This window comes from Staurois parvus, unplaced genomic scaffold, assembly GCF_062004578.1.
Source record: "Staurois parvus isolate SC_StPar_1 unplaced genomic scaffold, SC_StPar_1.0 ptg000071l, whole genome shotgun sequence".
Taxonomy (NCBI): Eukaryota; Metazoa; Chordata; class Amphibia; order Anura; family Ranidae; genus Staurois; species Staurois parvus.
The window spans coordinates 6851103-6869684 of NW_028317867.1; the positions used below are offsets into that span (position 1 = coordinate 6851103).

The following is an 18582-nucleotide window of genomic DNA, read 5'->3' on the forward strand; positions in this document are numbered from 1 at the left end:
GCTCTGTGTAAGGGTTTTGCACAGAGCAGCCCTGATCCTCTTCTCAGGTCCCCAGCCGGTGCTCCGGAGTTCCAAATGGCCAATAATTCCTGCTGCTCTACTTCAGCCAATGAAGAGTGAGAGAGAAAGAATTGGCTCTAGTGCACATTGCTGGATCGAGCTAGGGCTCAGATATGTATTTAGGTGGGGCTGCGGGGGAAGCTGCATGCAGGTTTTTCTACCTTACTGCATTTTAAGCATAAAGGTAATTTTAAAAAATCTACCTTTACAACCAGTTTCATTTATGTTGATATATAAATTAGTGGTGATTTGACAGTTAATACTGAGTTTATGTACTTTAAATTTTGGATCATCATATTGTTGTATTGCACTAACTAGAGTGTATAACTACACATCGCCGCTGCTCAAACTTCCTCCCCACCCATCCCCTCTCACACAGCAACCCCCTCATCACCCCTCTCCCTCGGCCTCACCACTGTTCAGACCTCCACCCCACCTAACATTCCTCACACTGAAGCCCCCTCAACACTCCACTCCTTCAACCTTACTACAATTGAGGAGGTCACCAAGGTCTTCTCTGAAGCCCGCCTCACCACCTGCCCCCTCGACCCTGTCCCCTCATAACTCCTACGACCTCCCTCCTCCTCCATCCTATGCTCCCTCAACCACATCTTTAAATCTCTCCCTCCCTTCTGGCGCATTCCCCTCCCCTCTGAAGCACGCGCACATCACGTAAAAACTTAAAAAGCCCTCCCTGGACCCCACTGATCTGAACAACCTTAGACCCATCTCCCTGCTCCCATTTACATCCAAACTCCTCGAGCGCTTAGTCTACAATCGCCTAAGCTCCCACCTCAACGACAACAACCTCCTCGATCCCCTACAGTCCGGCTTCCATCCCCTACACTCCACCGAAACTGTCTTACTCAAACTCTCCAACGACCTGCTAACCGCCAAAGCTAATGGCCACTATTCAGTGCTCCTACTCCTTGACCTCTCCGTGGCTTTCGACACAGTCAACCACCCCCTCCTCCTCAAAAAACTACACTCCCTTTCCTCAGAGATTCCGCTCTCTCCTGGCTCTTGTCCTAACTATCACAACGCTCCTTCAGCTTTACCTATAACGCTACCACCTCCCCCTCACTCCCCCTCTCTGTTGGGGTCCCTCAAGGCTCTGTACTTGGGCCCCTACTCTTCTCCATCTACACTTTCTCCCTTGGCCAACTCATACACGCTCACGGCTTCAACTACCACCTCTATGCCGAAGACACGCAAATCTATCTCTCGACCCCTCGCCTCACCCCCTCAGTCTCCGCCCGAATCACAAGCCTACTGAACGACATATCAGGTTGGATGTCGCTCCACTTCCTTAAACTGAACCTCTCCAAAACTGAGCTCCTAGTCTTCCCCCAGCCCGCACACCACCCCCCACTGACTTCTCCATCACGTCCAACAATGCCATCATCAGGCCCACCCCGCAGGCCAGATTCTTGACTCCAATCTATCCTTCCAGCCCCAAGTCCAATCACTAACAAACTCATGCAGACTCCACCTCCGCAACATTGCCAAAATACGCACGTTCCTAACCCCAGAAACCACCAAAGAGCTCATCCACTCCCTCATCATATCACGACTCGATTACTGCAACTCCCTCATCACTGGTCTGCCTCGCCACAGGCTATCCCCGCTTCAGTCAATCCTGAATACAGCAGCCAGACTCATCCACCTTACCAACCGCTCCATTTCCGCCACCCCCCTCTGCCAATCCCTCCACTGGCTTGCCCAGCGGATCAAATTCAAAATCCTAACACTGATGTACAAAGCTGTCCATCACACTGCCCCAAACTACATCACCGACCTAATATCCAAGTACCATCCAACATGCACTCTCCGCTCCTCACAGGACCGCCTTCTCTCTAGTTCCCTGGTCTCCTCCTCCCATGCCCACCTCCATGACTTCTCCAGGGCATCACCCATCCTCTGGAACCCCCTACCCCAATCCATCAGACTATCACCTACTCTCCTCTCCTTTAGGCGCACCCTGAAAACCCACCTCTTCAGGGAAGCCTACCCCACCCCCTGCTAATTCCCGACCTCCTCCACTCTTCCTACCACTCCATCCCCCACAGCTATTTCCTCCTGTACCACTATCCCCTACCTCCTAGATTGTAAGCTCCAAGGAGCAGGGCCCTCAAACCCCTCGTGTATCGCATTGTATTGTTATTGTACTGTCGCATGTATTGTCTCCCATTGTAATGTACAGCGCTGAGCGAACTGTTGGCGCTTTATAAATACTGTATAATAATAATATTTTTTTTCTTGTGATGATAGAGTGAGGCACTGATTGTGCAGAGATCATTTGTGGTTATTTCTGCTGAAATACCACTTTATGCACTTGTCCTGCTTGATGGAAGTGGTGGTACAGTATTCCACACAGGATTTGATGCATCTGTGACAAGCAAACAGAGCGTAGTTGAAAGGGAAATGGCTTAGCATACCCAGAACTGTAGCACATATAAAATATCAGGAACATTTTGTTTGTACATAAAAATCCTAATAGATTTCAACTAGGAAGTATAATGAAGCTCTACACTGCGTTCACATCAATCAAGTGTCAGTTAATTTATGTGAATTGAGGTTGAGCTAATGTACATGAGCTGCTGAGGTTTAACTTACATACACAAACAGTAGAAGGTAAAATAGATAGTAAGACCTGTATTTAAATAAATATACATGATACTCTCTCTGAAAAAGGAAATAGATATTTGAGCATAAAAAATATAAATGTATGTGCCAATTTTTTTCTGGCATCACTGATAGTCTGTGTTGGCATGTGGTTAAAAGTATGCTGTCTACTTAGCTTGCTGCTATTTTTAGAGCCTTGACGGCTTTACTTGTTTTCAGCTCCATGTAAAACCCCACCAATATGACTTATTTAAGGCATCTATCTAATTTAAATGGAAAATATTTGCCATCCCTTTTATGTTGTGAGCATCAATTCTGCTCACTAATATTTCAAAATTAATAAAAATTGTTTATCAAAATTTGTCTCTCTGTCACCTACCATGGGCAACTATTTTGTGTACTCAGAAAGCATATTTTGTGTCAGCTTTTGAGTATATTCCCTATGCTATCCTACAGAGATGTGAAAAGAAATAGTTTAACTTTTACAGAAAAAGATGTGCAATAATGAAAGTAAGGATTTTGTGGAGTGGATACATTAAATATTTAATCTCTTAATATTTTGATTCACCTTGTCATTTGCTTTTTCTTATAAAAAGAGGACGATAAAACAGGGATCCCATCATCATATCAAACAAATAATGTATCTGCAAACTTCACATTCTCTTATATTTCTCCTATGATTCTGCTACAGAAACAGAGTGGAGTAAAAATGGTTGAGTGCTTTTTTTAGAACGGTAAACTCTCATCTGTGACATCTGAAAGTCACTTCTGGTTCTTACTGTAGATTCCTGGGTCACCAATCTATAGCTACATTTCAGGTATTGAAACACTTGGTACTTAACTATAAAAGAAAAAAAGAGCAAGCTTGTAGTTCTACAAACTTTTTTATAATAATAAGAATGCTGACTGCACTCTGGCAACCCTGAAAAATGTACTAATCAACTGCAAACTCAAATTCTCAAGTAGTATGGTTGGAATTTTGGAAAAAGTCTTTATATATATATATATATATATATATATATTTATTTTTAAATAAGATGTGCGCTTTTAGGGATGTTTAGCAAAGTTTTCAGATTTTTCTGTGTCTCTGATCTCTGTGTTACCTTGAGAAAGGTGGGTTGTGCCACACCAATATGTTGGTGTCTTTTATCCTGTGGAGTGCTGACCATTTGGACTGGTGTGTGTGTGTTTGTGTGTGTTTCTTGCAATATATGTAAACATTACAGTTTTTTTTTATTAAAAATACTACATAATATGGTAAAGTAAAAAAAAAATCATTGCAACAGCTTCCTGACTTAATAAATCTGCCATATACAGATCAACTTAACTGCATTGCTGGGTAAATATTCATGATAAGTTATACCTGTCATACAGATCTCATAATAACATCTTTATTAAAGTGTCAGTGTTTAGTCAGTCAAATGGTGACTCATTCATAAACTATTAGCCTGAAGTCACCTAAAACAGTCTTAACTGAATACAGATATAACAACTGTCAGTCTTGGAAGAAACACCCATACAACCTCATGCAGAAAACCCAATAGAGTCAGTTTTTTACTACAATTTCTATTGGTCAAAATTGATACATGCAAAAGGCATCATTACTATTATTATCTGAATAATCTAATACACATTAATTAAATTATATGAATGGAAAAGGAATGCAAATTTTACATGATTAAGTCCTATATGTGTAGTGCAAAAACAAGAAATTAACCTGGAGCCAATGGTGCCACAAACATAGCTTTTATGGAAAATCAACACCGCTGAGATAAAAACATTTTATTAATGAATGCATTTTTTCATAGCTGAAGTCAGAGCTACCTTAAGGGCAGACTTTGGGCAAGAATCTCATTGTCAGGCTCAGTTTAAATTTTATAGAATCTAAGACATTTCAATATTTCCAATATGACGGGAAGGTGAGAACCTGCTCATAGGACAATGTCAATGCTAAATAGTACCTCTTAGGCTTCTAGTAATTCTCAAACCACACTGGACTGATACCCTAATGTCCACCTCCATAATTACAGTGGGCTCCTTGGTTCCTGGAGTAAATACAATTTAAACATGTTCATACAGTGAAGCTATTTAAAGCCTCTAATTGCCATAGCTGTTTCTCATTAAGCTCCCACACATTGTGGTGATATAATCATAATATAGAGATGTATGTTCACAAAAGATGGGTAATGTATTAAAAAAGTGTTATCTTATTTTCAGGCTTTGAACCCCCAGGTGCAACAGATTTTGCAAGATATGTAATTGTGTAATTGTACAAAAACAACACAAGGTTCAATCTTATTACATATCTAAACCATTGGGTGTGAAGAAACCAAGAAGAATTGTCAGAGAAATGGACTAGACATATTAGGGTAGTTGCAAAAGGGTGGAGGAATGAGTAGCAAGAAACCGCCGACCCGGCAGTGCTGTGATTCGGTGCCCGACCAATCAATCAGCAGATTCAGGCAAATGATGTTTGGCCTGGACCTGCTGATTGATTTCTGCCCTATCACAGATCTTCCTGTACCTGTATTTCCATTAACACAGGTAAAGGAAATGATGCAATCTTCTTTCCCTGGGCACATTCCGATCCAGAAAGAGAAGAAAGCAGATCCACATGAGTCAAAAGCAGCACACGTTTACAATAAAATCACTGAGAGGTCACATTTAACCCTCTGATTGCCCCCCAGGTAACCCCTTCACTGCCCTGTCACCAGTGTCATTAGTACAGTGTACAGATTTTTTTTACTGATCACTGTATTAGTGTCACTGGTGACTTCAGATAGCATTAGCGTCCCTCCCAAATAGCATCAGATTGCCCGCTACTACATCAGTCATCACATTTAACCCTTTGACTGCCAGGCACATGCTCACATACAAATAAACCTCCATTGTTAGTATAGTGTCTGAACAGATCAATATCTTTGATCAGATCTGAACTATACCAGCGTTCACAATAGTATAGTGTCCCAAAAAATGCAGCATTAGCAGGATCAGCCTCACCACCTGCCAGCACTTGCATTTAGCCCCTACACTTAACACCCACTTCGTCCCCAACAAGTGCAGTGTCAGTAGATCACTGTCACTTGATACACTGCACACAAAACTGCAGTGTTTGCAGAATCAGGCCTGATCTCTGCTAGCACTTGCAGGTAAATTATTTTGTATTGGCTCAAGCAGTCCCTGACAGCCATTGTCTCTTTTTCCTATGATTCGAACAAGGTACCCATAAATTTAGTGGCCACAATGTCCATCGAAAGGTACTCTAGTGAGGCCTACAGGATTCTGACCATGTCAAATGAGAGCAAAGGGGAAGCCACACTGACAGAATCAAGCTCAGAATATGAACCTGTAGACAGCAGTGGCACCCTGACAGATAGCTCAGATGATAGAGTAGAGGTCCCTGCTAATGTCAGGCATAACCAACACCATTCCCAGGTTGCTGAGGTGGTACAATTGCATGATGATTCTCATATGCAGCAGAGTGCCAGTACTAGTGCCGCTCTATCTTTTGGTGAACTTGCGAGCACCAGCGGCCTAGTACATCCTGGTCTTATACATACCAGCACTGCAGTATCACTTGGTGCTGTGTGAGTCCCATCAGTGCAGTACAAGCTAGTACGGTGGCTAGCACAAGTAGTGTCCTGCAGCCACCAAGAATTTGAACACAGGCCTGTAGAGCCCATAGTGTCCTTCCAGATGTGCTTGCAAATTCTGATTGGCAGCCCACAAATTCTGCAGCACCCGTACTTCCCCTATTCACTGTCCAATCTGGAATTCAGGTGGAAACAGCAAATTTAACTGCTCCACTTGATTTTTTTGGAGCTGTTTTTCTGTATGGATTGATTGTGGATCAAAGCAATTAATATGCAAAACAATTTATTGCCACCAACCCAGATTCAAACTTTGGGCCTAACCCTCAACATGGGCATTACTAAAAAAAAGAATTGCTGTTGTATTAGTCCACAGTCCAGATTCATCATATGCCCATGTTCTCTGCTGCCATGACAAGGCATAGATATGAGAATATAATGCAATTTATGCATTTCAACGATAATACACTCTGTCATTCTTGGGGTGACCCTGAATTTGACTGGCTCCACAAAATTTGTCCCCTCCTAAATCATCTTAACCACATATTTGCAGATGTCTATACTCCCCAGCAAAACATCTGTGTTGAGTCCCTCATTTGTTTTTCTGGTCGCCTTGCCTTCAAACAATTTCTCTCCAGCAAGCGTGTCAGATATGGGGTCAAAAGACCTGTGAGAGGGCAATAGGCTATACATATCATTTTCAGTACAGTCACGTGGAGCACCCAGACTTCATGGGGAGCAGTGGCAAGATAGTTTGGGGCTTGGTGTCACCCTTTTTTCCATATGGGGTACCACTCATACGTAGAAAATTTTTATTCAAGTATGCCACTATTTAAACATTTATACAATCTTGGAATTGGCACGTGTGGCATTGTGCGACCTAATCACTGGGGCTTCCCCCAATGGCTTGTAAGTACCCATCTTAGAAAGGGGGGAAAATCCTGCTTGAAAAATGATGAATTGCTCGCAGTTAAGTGGAAGGACAAACGGGATGTTTTTGTCCTGTCTTCCATTCACGCAGACATGGCCATACAAATTTCCAAGACAGCTGATGTTGTTGAGAAGCCCCTCTCTGCCAACAACTATGACCTTAACATAGGAGGGGTGGACTTCAACGACCAGAAGATGAATTTCAACTGGCTCTATATAAAGCTTTTGTGCTTTAAAAAGCAACTGGACATAGTGGATCCTTCTTAAAATTCCGGGAAGAGATCATCACTTGTTTATCCAGAAGGTGCTGTGGCCCAAACCCCGAACACAGATGCAGTGAGCTGGCTGCATGAGAGACACTTTCCCGATGCCATTCCTGGTACCCTAACCCAAAAGGCACCCCAAAGAAAATGTGTCTGTAGCAGACACAGAATTAGGCATGACACCTGCTTTTTTGTCCTTCCTGTCCTGGCCAACCTAGTCTCTGCCTCAAGTACTGCTTCTGTCACTACCATACACTAGTGGACTATTAGTATAGGGTACAGCATAACACAGTTTAGGGCACATACAGTGGGGATCGAAAGTTTGGGCACCCCAGCTAAAAATTTGTATTAATGTGCATAAAGAAGCCAAGGAAAGATGGAAAAATCTCCAAAAGGCATCAAATTACAGATTAGACATTCTTATAATATGTCAACAAAAGTTAGATTTTATTTCCATCATTTACACTTTCAAAATAACAGAAAAAAAAAATAGCGTCTGCAAAAGTTTGGGCACCCTGCAGAGTTCATATCTTGTACTGCCCCCTTTGGCAAGTATCACAGCTTGTAAACACTTTTTGTAGCCAGCCAAGAGTCTTTCAATTCTTGTTTGAGGTATCTTTGCCCATTCTTCCTTACAAAAGTCTTCCAGTTCTTTGAGATTTCTGGGCTGTCTGTCACGCACTGCTCTTTTAAGGTCTATCCATAGATTTTCAATTATGTTGAGGTCAGGAGATTGTGAAGGCCATGGCAAAACCTTCAGTTTACGCCTCTTGATGTAATCTCCCGTGGATTTCGAGGTGTGTTTAGGATCATTATCCATTTGTAGAAGCCATCCTCTCTTTAACTTCAGCTTTTTCACAGATGGCATCAAGTTACCATCCAAAATTTGCTGAAATTTTATTGAATCCATTTTTCCTTCTACTCGTGAGATGTTCCCTGTGCCACTGGCTGCAACACAACCCCAAAGCATGATTGACCCAACCCCATGCTTAACAGTTGGACAGAGGTTCTTTTCATTAAATTCTGTGCCCCTTCTTCTCCAAACGCACCTTTGCTCATTCCGGCCATAAAGTTCAATTTTAACCTCATCGGTCCACAGAACTTGTTTCCAAAATGTATCAGACTTGTCTATATGTTCATTTGCAAAGTTCAAACGATGATTTTTGTGGTGAGGACGTAGAAGAAGGTTTTCTTCTGATGACTCTTCCATGAAGACCATATTTGTACAAGTATCTCTTTATAGTGGAATAGTGTACCACAACTCCAGTGTCTGCCAGATCTTTCTGGAGGGATTGTGCAGTCAAACGTGGGTTTTGAATTGTTTTTCTCACAATCCTGCGAGCTGTTCTGTCTGATATTTTTCTTGGTCTTCCAGATCTTGCTTAAACTTCCACTGTTCCTGATGACTGCCATTTCTTAATTACATTCCGAACAGAGGATATTGACATCTGAAAACGCTTTGCTATCTTCTTATAGCCTTCTCCAGCTTTGTGAGCGTCAACTATTTTCAGTTTCAGTTTTCTAGACAACTGCTTAGAAGAACCCATGGTGCTGATTGTTGGGGCAAGGTCAGATGAGTCTGGGCATTTAAAACCTTTGAGATTGACATCACCTGGTCTTCCCAGATGATGATTGAGAACAATCCATGACACTGGCAGGTCTCAGCTTGGCAAAGGGGGCAGTGCATGCTATAAATTCTGCAGGGTGCCCAAACTTTTGCAGACGCCATTTTTTTGTTTTCTGTTATTTTGAAAGTGTAAATGATGGAAATAAAATCTAACTTTTGTTGACATATTATAAGAATGTCTAATCTGTAATTTGATGCCTTTTGGAGATTTTTCCATCTTTCCTTGGCTTCTTTATGCACATTAATACAAATTTTTAGCTGGGGTGCCCAAACTTTCGATCCCCACTGTATATGCACAGGTTCTCAAAAGATGTTAGGTAGTCAGGAAAATGGCTATTGCATTTTGAGAGACCCTACCATCTGGTTAAAAATTAAAAAATATAGAAAAATAAAAAAAAACATAAAAAATAAAAAGTAAAAAAAAATTAAAAAAACAAAAGATAGTTGTAATTTTTCTGTTGTCAGGTTACTGTTTTAGTGTTTTGGTTTTACTGTTATGGTTTTATTGTTACTGTTTTATTGTTAAGCATTGATGTTTTCTTTGCAGGAATACCATTCAGCTGCAGCACCGATCTGTTTATTCTGACAGCAACAGGGTCTTGCTCTCAGAATATACATAAGTGTGTGCAGAGCTGTTGGATGAGATTTTTCATCCACAGTGTAGAAAGAGCATATATGCCCAAGGCATGGGGGCCTAGGGTGGCCAATGGGTGGATGACCCCTATGCTTCGACATATATATTTTATAATATTTTTTGGCACAGATTTCAATTTAAAAAAAGCTTGCTGTTTTCTCTTTGCAGGAATGCCATTCAGCTGCAGCACCGATCTGTTTATTCTGACATCAACAGGGGGGGGTCATGCTCTCAGAATATACATAAGTGTGTGCAGCGCTGTTATCTGGTCTTCCACAATACACAGAACATGGAAATGCTATTTTTTTAGTAAATATAAACTGCTAAATACCTTTTTTCATCAGCAGGTAGAGCAGTCTTGTGACTTCTATTAGTGTCCAGCAGAGCACTGGCTAAAGCTTGTAAGAGGAAGTTTAATTCTTCCCTGATTGTCCTATGAGGCTGCATAACCCCTAACCCTCTGTCTGGACAGTGTTGATTGGCCCTATGCTGATCACATGCACTCTCCCAAGAAAAACAAAAACTCTCTAGCAATACACACTAAACTTTGCATGTGCAGCTTGCCCCCAAAGCTCTGTTCTATCGGAAGATGGACTGGGGGCAAAAGAAGAAGGGGAGGATCATAGAAGACAGGATCAAACATCCATTTTACACAAAGTGGAGGATTAAATCCTTAGATTCCACAGTGAGTATAACAAGCATGCTTTACTGGATTTACAGACTGATTTTACTGCTGTGGTTTAGTATCACTTTAAAAGCGGATATGATTACAATGTACAAATATATCAAAGGTGACTTCAGTAACTGCAATAAACTGCAATAAGACATGTAGCCATGATTTCAGGTTAGAAGAAAGGAGGTTTAAGCTTAGATTGTGAAAAGGGTTCTTTACTGTTAAAGCAGTTAGGATGTGGAACTCCCTCCCCCAGGAAGTGGTGCTAGCTGAGAATGTCGACAACTTGAAAAAACTTTTGAATATACAGTACAGGGCAATGGGAATTGCTTGATAATAAAATAACACACACATATACAATTGTAGGTTAAACTGGATGGACTATTGTCTTTTTTAAACCTTATAAACTAAGTACCTACATCTAAATAATGCAGCTTCAAGTCAGCATGTTTCCTTTCATCTCATTAACCACCCTAATAGTGAAAAAACTCCAAGTATTCAAGTAAGCATCTCGGTGCAACTCATTCTGTGGCTGGAAGCAATCAAGTCTTGATAATCTGGAGTATTCACTAATATTCATGAATACCTACTATCAAAAAAGTTCAGGTCAGATCTCAGCATACAGAAATAGATGTACCAAGAAAAATGAAGCAACAAAAATACTGTATATGGCCAGGCCTATTCTGTTGAAATATATCTTGAGAATTTTCATGTAAACTAGCCTCTTTCTGTGACTTAAATGACAACTAAACCTAAGAGCACAAATTGACTATATTACAACTTACCAGTCCTTAGATGTGGTGGCTGCATTCGTTGTCTATTTTCAGGCACAGAATATTTTCAGCAAGTGCAAAACATCCCAGTTGATCTTACCAGAAATGCAGTGTCTTTGTCTTGCCCTGTGAGTTGATCTGGAAGCATAAAACAGTAGAATCTTATTTCTGTACACTACTAATCTCATCAACCGCTATATACTGGAGATGAACAAAAACAGTCATGTTTAAAGTTTAGCCTGTGTGGCAACCATGCCTCCATCCATACATACAGAGTACTGAAAGGGGGCACACTTAGGGGCAGGAAGTGTGCTATTCACCGGTTTACCTGGTAAAAATGAACAAAAAATGTCTGGAAAAAGAAAATGAATGTAGCCAACATAATGAAGTATTTGTATGCTTCATTAATTGATTTCTTTAAATAGCTAGCTGAGATCCTTTGCAGGGAAGGAAGAAGCTTTGATCAATTGCTTCAAGTATGTTGTGTATGTTTTACATTAACATTTGAGTAAGAAACTACTAACTGCCACCTAGAATATATGGTTTAAAAACACCACACTAGATTGTACTATCTTTAGTTACTAACTACTATTAAAGTATAACTAAAGTCAAACTTTTTGTTGGATAGAGTGGGGATGGATTAGAACACCTGTCCATTTTTATTTCCATCTGCAATTCACTCTCTCAATTTGTGCTGTTTCCCATTATCATTAAAAGTGAAAGTAAAAGAAATCCCAAATTTTGAGTTGCCCCCAGAAAAGTAATAGAGGAAAATCTTCCAACGGGGACACTAGTTCTGGTGACCTGGGATGCCCCAAGGGATTCCCTTAATTTGCATGGATTTCCTCCCACTTCCTGTTTTGGCTATGGGACAGGAAGTAATGGAAAATCTCCTCAATGGGACACAGATTGCAGAAAAAACGCCCAGGGGTTATAAACCTTTCTTACGCTATCCAAAATGAAAAAAAAAGTTTTGCCTAAAGTTCTACTTTAAGTTGGCCACAAATCGGACTTTGGAGAAAAGTGTCTTCAGCTATTTATAAATGAACTCCTATGAGTGTGAATACAACTCAACTTAGTATAAACATTTTAAAAGCATCTTGTAAATAAACAAAGCAAAATAGTTATGTTATACTGGAAAGAAATGTACATATTTTTCGGATAAGATACCCTGTCACTCACTTATTTAGGTCAAATTGTCAGTTACTTGTGAAAACACACCACCTTAGCAAAGTATATTCACTTTCTCTTACTTTCTGCCTCTACCTCTTCTGGACTCAATCTTGAGTAAGCTCCAGTGTTGGATGGTGCTTATTCAGGTGGATGAAATTATTACCTCCCCACATGGCAGTGTTTAGGCCTGGTGTTTGGCTGCTCGAGCCCAAACATTTTCACATAGGAGAGGTCACATACTACCCCACACTCAGAAGATAGAGCTCAGGCAGTATAGGGAGAGGGATAGGGAGGCTGAGTATACTTTGCTGGAGCAGGTGGACTATCTTAAAGCAATACTGTCACTTTGCCATAAATGTGTCTCTTTAAGATAAAGGCACAGTTTAGGCATACTGTATATGGTAAACACCTGATGTTATAAAATTATATGCAATTATATAGAGAAACTGATAAAATTTGTGGTAGACTTTTTCTTTTTCTGACACTAAATGACCCAAATGTGAATGGGAGATAGTTGCTTGGATAAAAAATATCTAGGATTGAAAATGTGATAATATAGTATATTAGGGTTGACTTACTAAAGAAGCAGAGAACCTTTGTGTAGCAACGTGAAAGTTCACTAAGCTTATCAATTAAGCTGAAGCTGCAGTTATTTTATATTTACAAAAATGAAAAGAAAAACTTTTTTAACTTTGACTGGGTATTCAGCTATTGCAGTTTACAAGTGCCCATTGAGGGCATAGCAAAAGTTCTGCAATAACCTTCTTTCTTCAGCATCATATACTCGCCTTACTTCTTTATTCCCCACTGCTCCATTCAGTACCTGGAGCCAAAGGAATTACCTTATTATTTGGAGTATGGAGGAGCATTTGACACACTGATATGACAGAGCCGTCCATTCAGAGCATTTCATAGATCTGTGTGAGCTACAAATCCTGCAACTTGTAGCTTACACAGTTGATTTTACTCCTGAATAAAGTAGTGGGAGATTGAAAGGGAAGTAAACATGCATCTGCTGAGTCCTTCATAAAAGAAAACCAGTTTCTTCATGCTACATTGGCAAAGCACAGACTTTTCTTACATTAAACAAAACCAACCCAATTAATAAAAGCAGCACACCTGGCAGTCAGCAACCACTTCCAACATATTTATATATCATATTGTACATAAATTACACTAAGCTTGTAATTTAATATTCTGGTTACTTTGTATGCATCTCTGATAACCTAAATAAAACATAACTTTGAACATATTTGTTATAAATTCTTCATGGCACATTAAAATGCATCTCTGCCCTATTTAACTTTAATAGTAATATATAGTTTTATTTATTAGCTGCTACATATCTGTTATTTAAATTACAGCTTTCTAATAGAAGTGATGAAGACACAATATTACTAAGTGGATGTTTCAATTAAACAAGCTCATGCAATGTTACGGTACTTGGTAGATGCTAATTAAACAAGCTTAATTTTTGGCATTATCAGTAATGTTTGGAGCCTCGTTATTCTCAGAGTTATGAAGACATGACAAGAAATTATTATACACATAAAAAATTGCACCCTGTCATTCAATAGAGATAACACACAAAGCTGCAATCACCCTTATCTGATGGATTTTACTATAACAAGCTGCATTAACAAGACCACTGCTGTATTCTTAACAGCATCTCTCTCATCAGATGAATTATATTTATGAGTGTGATGCCTCTATTTTAGTAGATGCAAATTACAACTAAGATGCATAATAAAGATAATGTTAAAATATCAGTCATTTATCAACAGAACATTTCCAAAACTGTATTAAGAGATGTGGTTATTTTGTGGTTGTTCATGTTTTATTGCTTGCGTGCAAAAGCATAACTGCAAAAAATACTTTTAGGAAAATACCTATTACGTCTGATGGTCCCTTTCTATATACTGTAACCATACTTTAAATATTTAGTAAAATATCTTCAATGATATCCAGTTTTATTTTTTTTTATTTTTTTATATTGTACACTGATTAGTTTTACATTCCTTACAGAAACAAAACTCACCACCCACTGCAAACATTAAGGTCCTATTCCATTTGCCTCATGAGCTTGCAATTTTCAAAGGCATCATGCAAGCCTGACCCATCTTGTTTATTCTGTTTTCATTAAAAATAAAATACTTAACACAACTGCTTCCAATTCATAACTTTAGCATTTAGTTGTCTCAATTTAATTAGATATATGGCATATCTAATGCTGACCTCATTGTATTTATATTATTAGCTATAAACTTTACTGCAATTCCCAGTTCACCACTGCTATCTGAAGGAGAAATTTCATATTTCCTTATTATTATGGCTCACTAATACATAAGAATGAATCCTAAGCCTTTTTACCTGACTTCATACTATAGGAATCTCATTATGAACTGACCAAATGACTAAGCCCCTTCAGGAATGTGTGCTATCTTACTTAAAAGGTAATGCTACTTTTCAGGGGGTTATGATTGGTCAATGCTACTAAATACTATTGTATATATTATAGCCAAAATTTGAAATAAGCTAGTCTGACCAGGGCTCCATTATGCATGCACCTTGTTTGAATGTCTTGCCAAGCCATTGTAAAACAAGTGGGGACTTCTTGGCTAAAGGCATCTATATATATATAGCTAAGTTTCTGGTTACATTTTTACAATATTATTACAATATTATTACATTCGTTATTTCTATTTGTCATTACGTAATTGGATGTTATATAACATTCGATTTTACCTACAAGTGTTTCTGTGATCTTTCTCTGAACATCACGGAAAAACACCAACAAACTATTATGTAACTGTGACAAAATACTGTCCAAGCTGAAACGTATGGTAACCACATTCCTCTTCCAACCTAGAAACTTATTTAAAGTTATTTGTCTAAAGCAAAAACTTGGAGAGAGTTGCCTTCACTTCCTATCCCAGAGATACAACAGAAAGAGAGCGAAAGCAAAGTGAAATCCTCTCTCCCAAGTCAGATGAAATCCCCTCTTAGAAAGTTGTCACCAGAACAAGTGTTCCAACTGTAAGATTTTCCATCTTTTCCTGTTCAAGTGACAAATATAACATTGTGATTTGACATCACTTTCTGAGCTGGTGAGAATGGTGAAAAACAGAATGAACAATTTGAGTGTCCCTACCTGGAACACAGACAGGAATAACAAACATGACACAGGATCTAAAATTTCCACACTCAATTCAAACCTAGAAACAATGTTTTTTTTTTTTTGCATACATTAACTTTAAAGATGAATTCCAAGTATAGATATTTAATACATAGTTTCATTTGTATAGCTAAAATGTCCACACTCAATTCAAACCTAGAAACAATGTTTTTTTTCCCATATATTAACTTTAAGGATTCATTCCATGTATAGATACTTAATACATACAGTAGTTTCATTTGTATAGCTGGAACCAATCTAACTACAAGGGTAGCATGTATGTATGTATATAGAGAAATGTGAAAATTGACAGTACTATATAAATGCCTTTAATAAATAAATAAGAATTAAAATCCCCCAATTACTCCCACTATCTCATTGCCTGCAGTCAAAACTGCTGGCTTTGGAGCTGCTCCCTTTTCAGCACATGCAGTCAGACTCCTTCATGAGTTTTTTTGACTTGTGTTGCACAGTGGAAGGTACCCAGTCCAGAAAGCCATCCTTACCCGACACCAGAATGTGAAAGGTAATCTGTCCTTGCTGCTTGACATCTGTTGTAGGGCCTACATGATCACAGACACATTGTCCAGCAAACATGGGCAGAAACGTTGCATTTTCCTAATGTTACACTAGGTCAGTTTGATAGTGGCTGGGAAAGGTACAGGACAAGGCACACTACTGGAGTTGGTAGTGTCTTATACAAGTGTAGATGACAGCACCATCAGCTCTACCCTCTCCTCCTTTATGGCCTCATATTCTGACTCCTCAGAACCTCTAGTCTTCCTCAAGCAAACCAGAGCCTATGCAACACCCCAGGCAAATTGCTTCCACACTGTTTTGCAGTTGGCATGCCTGGAGAACAGGGAACACACTGGGCCACAGGTTAGGGAGATTATTCAGGGGCAGACTGAAGTGTGAGGCAAAGATTTGCTACACCATTCCTCTGTTTTTGTTTTTTTTTGGAGCACACGCTGCGTAGTGTGATAGATCAGGTACTGGAGGCACAGCAGTGGAAGGAAGAGGAGGACTTCCTAGTGTCTCCGATCCAGCAGGATACTTTGCCTCTATACTTGTGAGGCAGAAACAGTAGAAGGCAGAGGAGGAGTAGGGTTAGGGTACTGGCAAAAAGGAAGATGAGGGAATGGGGTAGTATTTCAAGGGAACATTTTACACTTCCCAAGTCCTGGGAGCTGCATGTAGTTGGATTGAGATTGCTGAGGACACTGTCACCCTCAGTAACACTGAGGGCTAGGGATCCTCTGCTACAGGCAACTGGTGGTGAATGGACTTTTTCCAAATTAAAATGCCTGCTCAAGTAACTTACGATTTGAGCCATGAAGGAGAGCACTATTCATTAAAAAACATGTGTGGCTTACACTGCTGCTTATATACCGTCCAGCCACTGTACAATATGTGTGATAATTGTCTCTCAAATAATACATTCTAATTTATTAAGATAAAGCCTGCCTTGCCTCTCCCTCTTATGTCGCAGACTCAAGAAGCCACTTACATACTGTCCAGCCACTGTACAATTGGCTATTGTCTCTGAATGATACACCCTAATTTTTAAGTAACGTTAAAACCTGCCTTGCTCACTCCTTTACACTGCGGTCTAACTAAGGTGCTTGCATACTGTCCAGCCACTGTACAATATGTGTGGGAATTGTGCCTTGTCAGCTTACGTACTGTCCAGCCACTCTACAATTTGTGGGGCCATTTTCTCTGAAATAACACATTCTAATTTTTATTTGTCTCTCCCTCATAAATGACAGCCAAACAAGGGTGCTTACATGCTATCCAACCACTGTACAATTTGTGTGGCTATTGTTTTTAATATAATACACACTAATATTTATTTCAAGATAAAATCAAGTCATGCCAATATCATTTAAACTGCTGCCTAACCAAGCTGCTTAAAGCCACTTAAAAATATTTGTGGGCATTGTCTCTTATGTAATACACTCTAATTTTTTTGTAACAATAGAAAACCTGCCTTGTCTCTTTCAATTTTCTGGCTATTAAAATACTCAAGTACTGTATTAATGCTAATCAATTTCTTCCAAAAACATACTCGAAGTCTATATTTTGAATATTTTGGGAGTATTTGGAGATATGGGGATAGGAGGGTGTTCCAAGAATATGGAGTTGTGGTTATGAAGCAGAAAAGTAAAACTACAAGTAAAAAAATCAATTAGACATCCAAAATACATGATGCCAGAATTGGGTTTTGCTGAATTATGCTGTTCTATAACATCACATACAAGCATGCCATTGAAAGAATCTGTTTTTTTACCATGTTATCCTTGAAGTTGCATTTAAAAAAAGGCACATTTTTGCTATGGAAGCCAAATGCCCTTGTGATATTTTGTTTTGTATTTTATACTGCACTAAATATACAAGTGAGTACTAAGACTCATTGCTCGTAAGACACCAGCCTCCATCTCCTCTGATACATATAAAGTGGGGAGTGTCGTATAGTGAACTAAAATGATTAAAGGAGAAACCTCTCTCTGCTGTATGGTATTTTTTTTTGCGTTTGTACATATACCCATAGCTCTCCACGTCTTTTATAGATAATTCTTTGCCTATTGGTTTAAAAAATGCATTGATTTTCAAGATTCACCATTCATAGACTTTAATGGGGTTTGGTTTTTGAAATTCACAATTTTCAGACTTCCTGCTGGGTTCCACAGATAAACCAAACTCCAACACATCTGCTCATCCCTATACCCAACACTATACCCTACTGCATATTTTTTGTATAATTCAGTGAATAATAGACCGTGTACACAATTATTACGCAAGTTGTATTTTTTGATAATTTCATTATTGAACAACTACAGTGCTCTCGGTCAATCCAAAATGTTAATAAACCTCAAACCTGATTATTTAAGAAAGTAAAAGTGAGGGTTTTAGCTTTCTTAGAAGAATATCTATGTGTGGACAACTGTTGGGCAACTATTAGTGTGCAGAATTGTTATGCAACTAAATGACAAACAAAAATGTTTCCGTTTCACTTGTTTATTTTCATCTGTTAAAGTGAGAATATTAAAATAAAA

The 18582-nt window shown here is 39.2% G+C and overlaps 1 protein-coding gene across 8 annotated transcripts in view; it reads right to left on the reverse strand.

The window, feature by feature from the left end:
• Positions 1–18582, reverse strand: part of SGCZ (sarcoglycan zeta) — a 1110583-nt gene that overhangs the window by 867955 nt on the left and 224046 nt on the right. For 5 of the 8 annotated variants that reach the window (XM_089669296.1, XM_089669295.1, XM_089669292.1 and 2 more), the window contains exon 2: positions 11188–11313. The exons of 1 other annotated variant lie outside the window; for it this stretch is intronic. The gene's annotated coding sequence lies outside the window, so the exon portion shown is untranslated. The remainder of the gene's footprint in view (positions 1–11187; positions 11314–18582) is intronic. 2 more of the 8 variants (XM_089669301.1, XM_089669297.1) reach the window with 1 other exon arrangement.